This window comes from Arachis hypogaea, chromosome 9 (assembly GCF_003086295.3).
Source record: "Arachis hypogaea cultivar Tifrunner chromosome 9, arahy.Tifrunner.gnm2.J5K5, whole genome shotgun sequence".
NCBI classification, from domain to species: Eukaryota; Viridiplantae; Streptophyta; class Magnoliopsida; order Fabales; family Fabaceae; genus Arachis; species Arachis hypogaea.
In genome coordinates, this window is record NC_092044.1 from 36,710,544 (window position 1) to 36,721,330 (window position 10,787).

At 33.8% G+C, this 10,787-nt stretch overlaps 1 long non-coding RNA gene across 2 annotated transcripts; it reads right to left on the reverse strand.

Moving 5' to 3' along the window:
- Window positions 1-6,222: 6,222 nt before the first annotated feature.
- LOC112710871 (uncharacterized) lies at window positions 6,223-9,871 on the reverse strand. Of its 2 annotated transcripts, XR_003157075.3 has the most exons (3): window positions 8,989-9,871; window positions 8,759-8,875; window positions 6,223-6,420 (listed from the first exon to the last, which is right to left on the reverse strand). It is a non-coding gene; the product is annotated as an uncharacterized lncRNA (long non-coding RNA). The 2 variants fall into 2 exon arrangements; XR_011865678.1 differs by having other exon boundaries at window positions 8,759-9,871.
- Between the last annotated feature and the right edge of the window lie 916 nt (window positions 9,872-10,787).

A 10,787-nucleotide genomic window follows, 5' to 3' on the forward strand; every position in this document is an offset into this window, starting at 1 on the left:
AACTGCTGATGTTGTTGGATTCTGACCCTCCTGCACGCGAAACAGATTTTCTGGAGCTACAGAAGCCCAATTGGCGCGCTCTTAATTGTGTTGGAAAGTAGACATCTTGGGCTTTCTATCAATGTATAATATTCCATACTTTTCCGAGATTTGATAGCGCAAATTGGCGTTTAAACGCCAGCTTTTTACCCTTTTCTGGCGTTAAACGCCAAAACTGGAATAAAAGTTGGAGTTAAACGCCCAAACTGGCACCAAAGCTGGCGTTTAACTCCAGAAATAGCCTATGCACGTGAAAGCTTCAATGCTCAGCCCAAACACACACCAAGTGGGCCCCGAAAGTGGATTTCTGCACTATCTAACTTAGTTTACTCATTTTCTGTAAACCTAGGTTACTAGTTTAGTAAAAAAAACCATTTTTAGAGATTTATTTTGTACCTTATGACATTTTACATCTGAATTTATATCTTCTACGACATGAGTCTCTAAACCCCATGGTTGGGGGTGAGGAGCTCTGTTGTGTCTCGATGGATTAATGCAATTATTTCTGTTTTCTATTCAATCACGCTTGTTTCTATTCTAAGATATTCATTCGCACTTCAACATGATGAATGTGATGATCCGTGACACTCATCACCATTCTCAACTTATGAACGCGTGCCTAACAACCACTTCCGTTCTACCTTAGATTGAGTGTGTATCTCTTGGTTCCTGGTTCACGAGTTTGATTGCTTCTCCTGACAACAGAGCGTTCAGATCCGTGGAACCAAAGTCTTCATGATATAAGCTAGAATCAATTGGCAACACTCTTGAGATCCAGAAAGTCTAAACTTTGTCTGTGGTATTCCGAGTAGGATCTGGGAAGGGGTGACTATGACGAGCTTCAAACTCACAAATGCTGGGCACAGTGACAGTGTGCAAAAGGATCAATGGATCCTATTCCAGCACGAGTGAAAACTGACAGATGATTAGCCATACGGAACCCATAGTTGGACCATTTTCACTGAGAGGATGGATGGTAGCCATTGACAATGGTGATCCACCAATATACATCTTGCCATGGAAGGAGCCTTGCATGCGTGAAGAAGACAACAGTAGGAAAGCAGAGATTCATAAGACAAAGCATCTCTAAAACCTCAACCTGTTCTCCATTACTGCATAACAAGTATTATTCATTTTATGTTCTTTTACTTTTTACAACAAAACTCTCTTCATTATTAATCTCCTGACTATGGTTTACAAGATAACTATAGATTGATTCAAGCCGACAATCTCTGTGGGATCGACCGTTACTCATGTAAGGTATTACTTGGACGACCTAGTGCACTTGCTGGTTAGTTGTACGAGTTGTGAAAAGTGTGATTTACAATTTCGTGCACCACGTACCATGTGGTCATCTACACAACCAAAGAAAGCGAAATGCTCGCGTATGAGACGCACATCTCGTGCACGCGAGTCCTTGAGGCAATAACAATCGGTCGCGTTGCGCGTGTATCTCACTGATGAACGAATATTTTATACGCTTTTTGGCATCATTTTCATATAGTTTTTAGTGTGTTTTGTTTAGTTTTTATTAAGTTTTTCTAGGTTTTAGTGTTAAATTCACATTTTTGGATTCTACTATGAGTTTTGTATTTTTGTACAATTTCAGGTATTTTCTGGCTGAAATTGAGGAGCTGGAGCAGAAGTCTGATTCAGAGACAGAGAAAGCACTGCAGATACTGTTCGGATCTGACCTCCTTGCACTCAGAAGAGCTTTTCTGGAGCTATAAAAGTCCAAATGGAGCGTTCTCAACAACTATGAAAATCTTACTTCTAGAGATTTCCAGCAATGTATAATAGGCCATACTTTGCTTCGGATTAGAAGGCTCAAAACTGGCGTCCAATGCCAGCTTCCTGCCCCCTTCCAGGCGTCCAGCGCCCAAAAGCAGAGACCAGCGTCCAAACACCCAATGAGGACCCCGTAGCTTGCGTTCCACGCCCAAGAGACCTCATAGCACATGGATCTCATCAAAGCTCAACCCAAACATTCACCAAGTGCGCCCCAGAAGTGGATTTTAGCACTAAAAAGACTATTTTACCCTTACTAGTCATCTGTTTAGTATTTAAAGTGTATTTTACATAATCATTGAGGACATCACGCACATCATTTAGCATATTTTCAATTTTACTTTGTATTTTTACATTGGTATGAGTTTCTAAACCTCCTAGGTTGAGGGGAGGAGCCCTGCTAAGTCCTATGAATTAATAAAAGCATTACTATTTCTTCTCCGATCCGCGTTTGATTTACTTCTAAGATGTATATCCGCTCTTCAATGTGGTGAATAGGATGATAGAATAATCAACCCTATTTATCATACTAAGACGAACGTGCCTGACAAACACCCGCGTCTACTTAGGTTCGTGTGAATACGTGACTGGAAAGCACGAGCCAATAACTATGTTTATATATCTCGCAGACGGTTAATCAATGATTTCGTTGGGGACTTCTCGAGACACTAGTTCAGCCAATTTCTGGGGAGATTAGGGTCTCCGTGGTATAGGCTAGAATCCAAAGAAGAAGCATTCTCTTACCGGAAGATTCGACCTTGTCTGTGGCACTTTGAGTAGGATCACCAAGAGAATGACTTGCTAGCGCTTCACCCTTCGTCAGATTGGATGACCACAGCCAATGGCGTTCAATCTGTAGCAGAGGAGATCAATGATCACGGCCCATGGTGTTCATCACAGACAGCCTGCCATAGAAGAAATCACTCACAAGCAGAGAAGATAGTAATACTAGAATTAATTCTGAAAGGCTAAGCAACTTCAAACCTCAACTATTCTCTTTTCATAGTTTACACAACTTCTGAGTTCTAATTACTCTTTTTCTCTATTTCCATTACTGACTCTATTTGATATAAAAAGTACTTTATACAATATTAAAACACGTTAAATCCTTCTGATCTGTCTGACTAAGACCTGCAGGATAACCATAGCTTACTTCAAACCACAATCCTCGTGGGATCGACCTTGACTCGCTCAGGTATTACTTGGACGACCAGTGCACTTGCTGGTACAACAGTACGAAGGTGTGGGGATTCGTGCTACCAAGTTTTTTGCGCCATTGCCGGGGATTGTTGAGTTTAGATAAATTGACGGATTGTCTTGCTCCCTAGATCAGGTATTGTCTTTGATTTTTGCAAGAGTATAACTTTCTTTTTGGGTTGAGTTTTTTATTTTTATTTTCTTTTTCTCTTATTTTTCGTAAAATTTTAAAATCTTTTCAAAAATATTTTTCTTTTCTTTGTTTAATTCTTGTTCTTGATTTGAGTCTTGTATGTTCTTGTTTTTCAATTCCAAAAAAAAAAATTGAGTGTCTTCTTTTTTGAGTCTTTTGTGTTTGTTATTGGTTAAATTTTCGTTTCCTTCAAGTCTTCCTTTCAAAAAATTTTCAAAAATAATTTTTATTTGAATTCTGTGTCAAAATTTTTAAGTTTGGTGTCTTTTTATTTATTTTCTTTTATTTTTCGAAAATTTATGTTTGGCTTTTTAAAAATTTTAAGTTTGGTGTTCTTTATGTGTTCTTGTGTTCTTTAAATTTCTTGAGTCTTGTTCTTTGTATTCTTATGAGTCTTCAAAGTGTTCTTGAGTCTTCCTTGCGTTTAATCTTAAAATTTTTAAGTTTGGTGTCCCTTAGTGTTTCCCTCCAAAAATTTTCGAAAAGCTAGGGACATTTTTTTCTATAAAAAACAGCAATAAATTAGTTATTTTGAAGTTAAAAAAAGATTATTAAAATTTTCTACTATTTTGATTTAATTATTAAAAATCTCATGTCATTCAAAATTTAAAGAATATTATTTTAAAATTATTTCTTTTTGTGAAATTATTTATTTCTTGTCATATTTCTAACCAGCTTTAAGAATAATTTTATTTATTAAATGCATTATATATTTTTTATGTTAAAATTTTGTTGTTAGCCTAATTTTTTTATAAATCCTAGTTATCTATCGTGCTACGCATTGCTATACTCTCCTACCTCTACATTAATACACTTTTTTTTTTCCTGGTAATTTCTACATTAATACACTATCTGCTGAGCTTAGTAGTAGTATACCTAATGTTTCGTTTGGTTTCGTTGACGAAATCTTTGGACGTTAGGCCCGTTTGAATGAAAAGACATACTGTCTCTATATTCTTTTTTTTTTTTTTTTGCGTTTCTTGTGTCAAAATTCTTTTGGATTCCATTAGAAGGCTGAAAACTAAACATAAAGCTCAATAATTAGTTAGAAGAGAAAGACAGATAATACCAAGAAGCGTTTGGTCTCGAAGCCCAATTTATTTTATGTTCTTACTTTATAAACCTTTATATTCAAATTTTAGGATACTACACATGCCTAAAGTCCAATTATTTTGATCCATTACAACTCTGAAGCTTAGGCCACTCACGATACATTTAATACAATGTCCAAAAATAATTTCATTATGCAACGCCCAAAAATGAAAAAGTTACATTGACAACAAACAAAGGAGTTAGATTTATAATTCCAACAAAAAACAGATTAGAAGACCAAACATTTTATCAAATGAAAAAAGAAACTTGTATATAAAGAGCTTTTCTTTGAACAAACAAAAAAGAAAAAAAGAGCTTCTCCCTTTTCTGGGAGCTTCTGGTTGTACCACGAGTAGCAGAACTTCTTGTTAGTTAATTCTTAAGCATTAGTAATTTCATTACCAAAAAAAAAAGCATTAGTAATTTCTTTTTTTGGTATTAAGCATTAATAATTTACAAGCCTTCGATCATAGCTATCCAATTTAAGGTTTTCAATTTTTGAACCGCCATTATAAATAGAATCAAAGTATTTCTTATGATAGTAAATTAGAAACTCAAATAAAAACCTTGTATATGTTCTCTCTATAAAACAAAGTCTAGAATATTAATTTTCAATGCGGTTAACAAAAAAAAAAAAATAGTTACTCAATAATTAATAATATCACATTATCACTAAAACTAATTTTTAAATTTAACTAACGTTTCTTTCAAATAGGATAACTTAAGCCACTGCTAATGACTTCTTTGCATCTTTTATTTTCTTAAAAAAAATATACTTTTTATTTTTAACGTTTATATTTTATTTTAAAAACATTTTTTAATGTTTAATTATATTTAATTTTATCTTTTAATTTTTAATTTTAATTAAACAATGTTTCTTCTAAATCATTAACGAATGTGAGTGACATAGTAATGAGAGAATATGATGTGGCAACCAATGAATACAAAATTATTAAATTAACCCTCAAATTAAATCTTACATCTTCAACTGATTATTCCCACTCTCAAACACACTAAACCTTAAACCCAAAACACACTAAACCCTAAACCCGAAACGAGGAAGCACGAATGACAGCTCCAGACCCTCAAGTCGCACCAACGGCTTCACTAGTTTTGTGGTTTTTGATGATATGGTTTATGGTTTTTCATACATATTTAATCACAATAAAAAAACCTTCGAAATAAAATTGAACGAAATAAATCTTTTAAAAAATAACAAATAAATCTTTAAAATACTTCTAAAAGTAATAAAAATAACTAAATATTAAATATATATTTTTAAAAAGTTTTAGATATTAAATTTTGATGTAGTTTTTTATAAGTATTATTAAAAAATAAAATATTTTTATTTTTAAAATTTTGGTAATTTTAAACTAAGTTAATATTCTTTTAATATTTTATTTTGTGGATGACCAAATTTTTTTAAAGGAAGTTTTGCCTAGAGATCGAATTTTGCACATTGTTTTTGTATGCACGTTATAAATAATTATTTAAATATCTAACAAAATTAAAATTAAATGGATAAATTATTTACTAAATAAAAAATTTGGACCACTTATAAAAAATGGTAACTTTACTATTTTTTTACATGTTTTTAAATTGTTTGAGAATTTATTTGTCATTTATATTTTTTAAAATTATTTTTGTCAACCCGTTAGATTTTTTAGTACTATTTTAATAGTTTATTCTAAATTTATTATATTTATTACAAGTTTTACAACCAAAATATATCACATGTCATTTTTTTTATTGCAATTATAATATTCTAACTATTAAAATGCCACGCTTCCAGCTGCGCCACTCTGATAGCTCGGATATTACGACGACTTTTATAATATTTAATACTAGAATATGAACCTGTTTAAAACTTAAACCGAATTTTTTAAACCATACATTCATACTTAAAATATAAATTACAATACTCACAGGAAATACATATATATATATATTCATATACATACATATTAATTTACAAACATCTCATATCAAAATCATATCCCTCTTACAAAACTTACAAAGTTAAAGGCGAGGGAAACATAAATACTAAAACAATACAGAAATATCGTCTAACAGAAAAGAAATAAGCTCTTCCGAACTTCATCGTCCGTAACCTGAAAAAAAAAAAAGACATGTAGGGGAGTGAGAACATCATCCTCGAAAGGGTTCTCACTATAGGATTGCAGAATTACTATAATAGAATATGCGAGATAAAATTGTTACAGTGATTAATAACCACCTTATGCATCTTTTTAAAAGCAAAGGTTTACTATAAAAAAATCTAAAATCTTTTCTGAAAGAGGAAATTGTTCATTTCTTAAAAAATCAAAAGCCTTTCAAAGGTTTATCTACGATGAACCAGATTAGTTTTTCATACTTTTCTAAACCAGAAACATCAATCAAACATGGCCTTCGGCCCACCTCATGATCAACCACGGCCCTAGGCCCAAACAATCTAAACAGCAGCCAATCCACCACAATACAACCAACTTTTCAGTCACAAACACAAGTAAAAGGTTCAAGCACAATCAAGCAGTTACTTCAAGTAGAGCAATTAGCAATTAAACGCAATTAATCACATAGGCAAACCAAGTACAATATGCACACCCAAACAATGTCACATAGATGCATATGATGAATGCCTGTCCTAGTGGCGATGAGTCTTATTTGTCGGTTATAAAGCAAACCCGACAAGTCCTGGTAGCTAACCATTGGACTGTCCCTCTGTCGTGTATCCCCAACTCGAGTTATTCACAATCATAATCATAATTACACAACACCCACATTGGTGTTTATCCACGGGGGCGAGCTCATCTGGAACTTTCACAGTGTTCGGCCACACTTACGACATAGGATCAACAGAGTGTCGAGTCTTAACCTGGATCACGTGGTGGCTAGTCACTGATTTTACCCAGGAAACTCGTATCTCAGATAATTGGAAGTGCAACAATCACTTTATCAACTCAAAATCATCCATATTCATATTCATCCATCCGGCTCATAACATATTCCACAATCATCCATAATTTATTATCATATACAGCCATTCTGGGCTCATAACATAACAACACTTCCACCATCCAATATCATCAAACTCATAAAATCATCATCCAAGCCATAAATCACTTTTTCTCAGTTCACTTTACTTTGAAGTCAAAATCAATCCTTCCCAGCCTTGGCTTTAAAAATCTCCATTTCACAAATCTTTTCAGGCTCAGCCACTTTTCTTCAAATGTAAATTTCTCTTTTCTAAAACAAAGTCACCCTCAGTCTTATCTTTCCAAAATTTCAAAATCAGGCCAAATTAAAATCTCCTTTGAAGGATTCAAAATTATTCATCCTAATATAGGATTCGGTAATAAAATTCCTCAGTCGAGTCTCAAGACTTTAGGGGAGAATAACATAACTCATTTTCTCAAATTCATTTAAAATCTAAAAAGCCTTAAATTCTTGATTTGAGTAATAAAAAGCCTTAAATTCTTAAATTCTTGAATCTAAACCAAGCCGAGTCGTGTAATCACTTACTCCAACCACATTTTCAAGACCATCTCGTTCACTTGAACCAAAACCAATTTCAACCCCTTGATAAAAATCTGAAGTGTTTCTAATAGCTCGGAAATTATTTTTGTTTTGCTAAACAAGAATTCAAATGATACTTTAAAACTTATCTAAAACGTAAAAAAAAAGAGATTTGTCAATCGAAACCCAACTTCTTTCAAAGTCACTAAAACTCCTCCAAGTGACAGTCTTTAAGTTAAATTAAAAAAAAAACATAAACCTTCTTCATCTTTAAAATAGCCTTAAAGCATAAATCTCTTTCGAATGACTTGCACCCTAAGACATAATATTTTTCTTAGGAAATAAGGAGAAGTCATAATTCTCTTTTCAACAATTCTTTTCAAAACATAGCTTCATCACTTTCATAAATGATCCAAGTAAAGATAATAAAAGTCTTAAATTCACAATCCTCCAAGTAAAATAGTAAAGGCATTAAATTCATGATTTTCCAAATAACAGTTCAAACAAAGACTCAGATTTTATAGGAATTTTGATAGCATCTCCCCTAAATTTTGGACTTTGCCACCCTTTTCGGGTCCCAACCAAACCATTCCACAACCTTCTTTTACAAGTTTCAAAACCAAATCAATTAAAGCAAAACCAGGCTGAATCCAAAAGTGTATTCCATTTTCACATTTTCAAGAAAATCAACTCAAACTCAAATCAATATCCAACGGATTAAACTCGATTTCAAGTTTTTAAAAGAAACAACTTAAAAAACATCCCGCTTTGCAAAACCAAACAATAATCCAGTCAAACAAACATTCGTATTCATTCGAGACAACCAAACAATACATAAGACTTATACAGTCACCAAATATACATTTTCTCCCATCAAGAATCATACATAATAATTCCAATTTACAAAGTATAATTTTCAAAAAAGACCCCTACCTCGATTGTCGAAACTCGAAAACTCAAAAATGCGCCACAAACTCATTCTCTCTCGGCCCGCAACGGCGGCAGCCGCAACCTCAGCTCCAAACCATTTTTTCAGCAACCACAACGACTCTAATCGCAGCATATAATAACTGATACTCAATCTTATAGCAATTTACGCCATAAAACCTCAGCATAAGATAATAGAACAGTAACTAAAGGGCTTTCAAAATGAAAACACTTACTGAAACTAAGAAGGAACGACTAAATTAAGCAGTGACAGCCCCAGCGGTGGCTTCGACAACACCCGTGCTATATCCAGTGACCAGGACGGTAGCAATCCTTTCTGTCCTCTCTCTCCCATTCGAGCCCCTCTTCCTGACAACCCCAACAGTGACATTGGCATTCTGGTCAGATTCTAGAAACTAGAAGTAGAAGCAGATTTGGCGAGCTTCAATGGTGATAGTGGCGGCAGTATCAACAGCAGGATTGGATGCAGCAGTGATGACTGGACACACAAAAGTGACGAGAACTCCTCCTTTTCCTCGCGTTCTACTCGTTTTTCCCCCTCTCAAGCCTGCGGCGGTCCTTAGACGATGACGCGCGCGACGGGACGCAACGGCCTCCCTCTTCCCGCGGCTTTCTCTCTCTCTTCGCATGAATGTTCCCCTCTCGGGACTCAGTGGATACAACACTTCTTCTCTTCCAACTCGGCGATGATGGTGACGTGGTGGTGCGACGGCTGGACGGCAATGGGCCTGAATGACGGCGCAAGCAATATGCAACGACAACGTTGAGCTGGATGGTGGCGGTACCCAGTAGGCAGCGTAAAGCCCTTCTCCCTCTCCTTCTCTTCTTCTGGCTCAGTGTGTATTCCGCAACATTGGTGACAGTAGCCTCTAGTGAACCCTCCTCTTCCAACGGCGGCTCCTTCGATGGCACCGGGGCACGACGACTGGCAGCGGTCACAGCGCGGCTCCTCCCTCTCTTTCCAATCTCTTTCCTCAAGCTCGTTTTTCTCTAACTTTCTGCTTCTAAAGTTTTAGGAGAAGGGGATGAAAGGGGCAGGGTGCGGCTGAGTGTGGTGAGGGGGTTATGGTTAGGATTTTTCCAATTTGGGAATTAGGGTTTAGGTGAAATTAGGTTTAGCGGTAATTTTATAATTTCAAATAAAAATAGGGATAATATAGTAATTAGAAATAAATTTTAATCCAACAATAATAATATATAAAATACTATTTGTTTATCAATTTCACAAATTAATTTTAATAAAATGTTCAAATCCGATAATTAGAGATGATAAAATTAGTTTCTTTATTTTCCAAAACAGCAGTATTAATATTTTAAAATATTAACTATTTAGTCCAAATCATATAAAATTTTTATTATTTCATAACTACTAACGTTATAATTTAAATATAAAAAATAACTCAATAATTATGAAATTAAGTAAAATCTTCGTTTTAATTATCAAAACTTGATTTAATTATTCTCAATGAAATAATTTCTGAAAGTAAATTCTCTAATAATAAATAAATTTGAAATAAGCTCATAATAAAATTCTTCAAAAGTTCCGAGTCTTACACAATTGAAATTAAATCTTTTTTTCTAAAATTAAAGAGTTCTATCCTCCTCTCTACTATTTTTATAATTAAAATACGTCACATGTCACCCCTTCATTGTAATTAAAATCAAATCTTGTTTTCCAAAATTAAAGAGTTCTCCCCACCTCCCTCTCCTTTTATCTGTCCCTCTCATTCCTTCAACCTCTCAATCTTTTTTATATCTCATTATCAATGATTAATTACAAATTTAACAATCAAAATGTGCAACATGACATTCTTTAATTAAATTAATATTAAAATTAAAATATTAAAATTGAAATATAACTATATTATTTATATTATATATTACTATCTAATTTAATAACAAAATGTGTCACATGATATTCTTATTACAATTGAGAGAAAATATTTTCTTCCTAAATTAATAAACTCCCTTCCTAAATTCTCTTATCTATCTCTCTCCCTTTTTTTATTTCCTT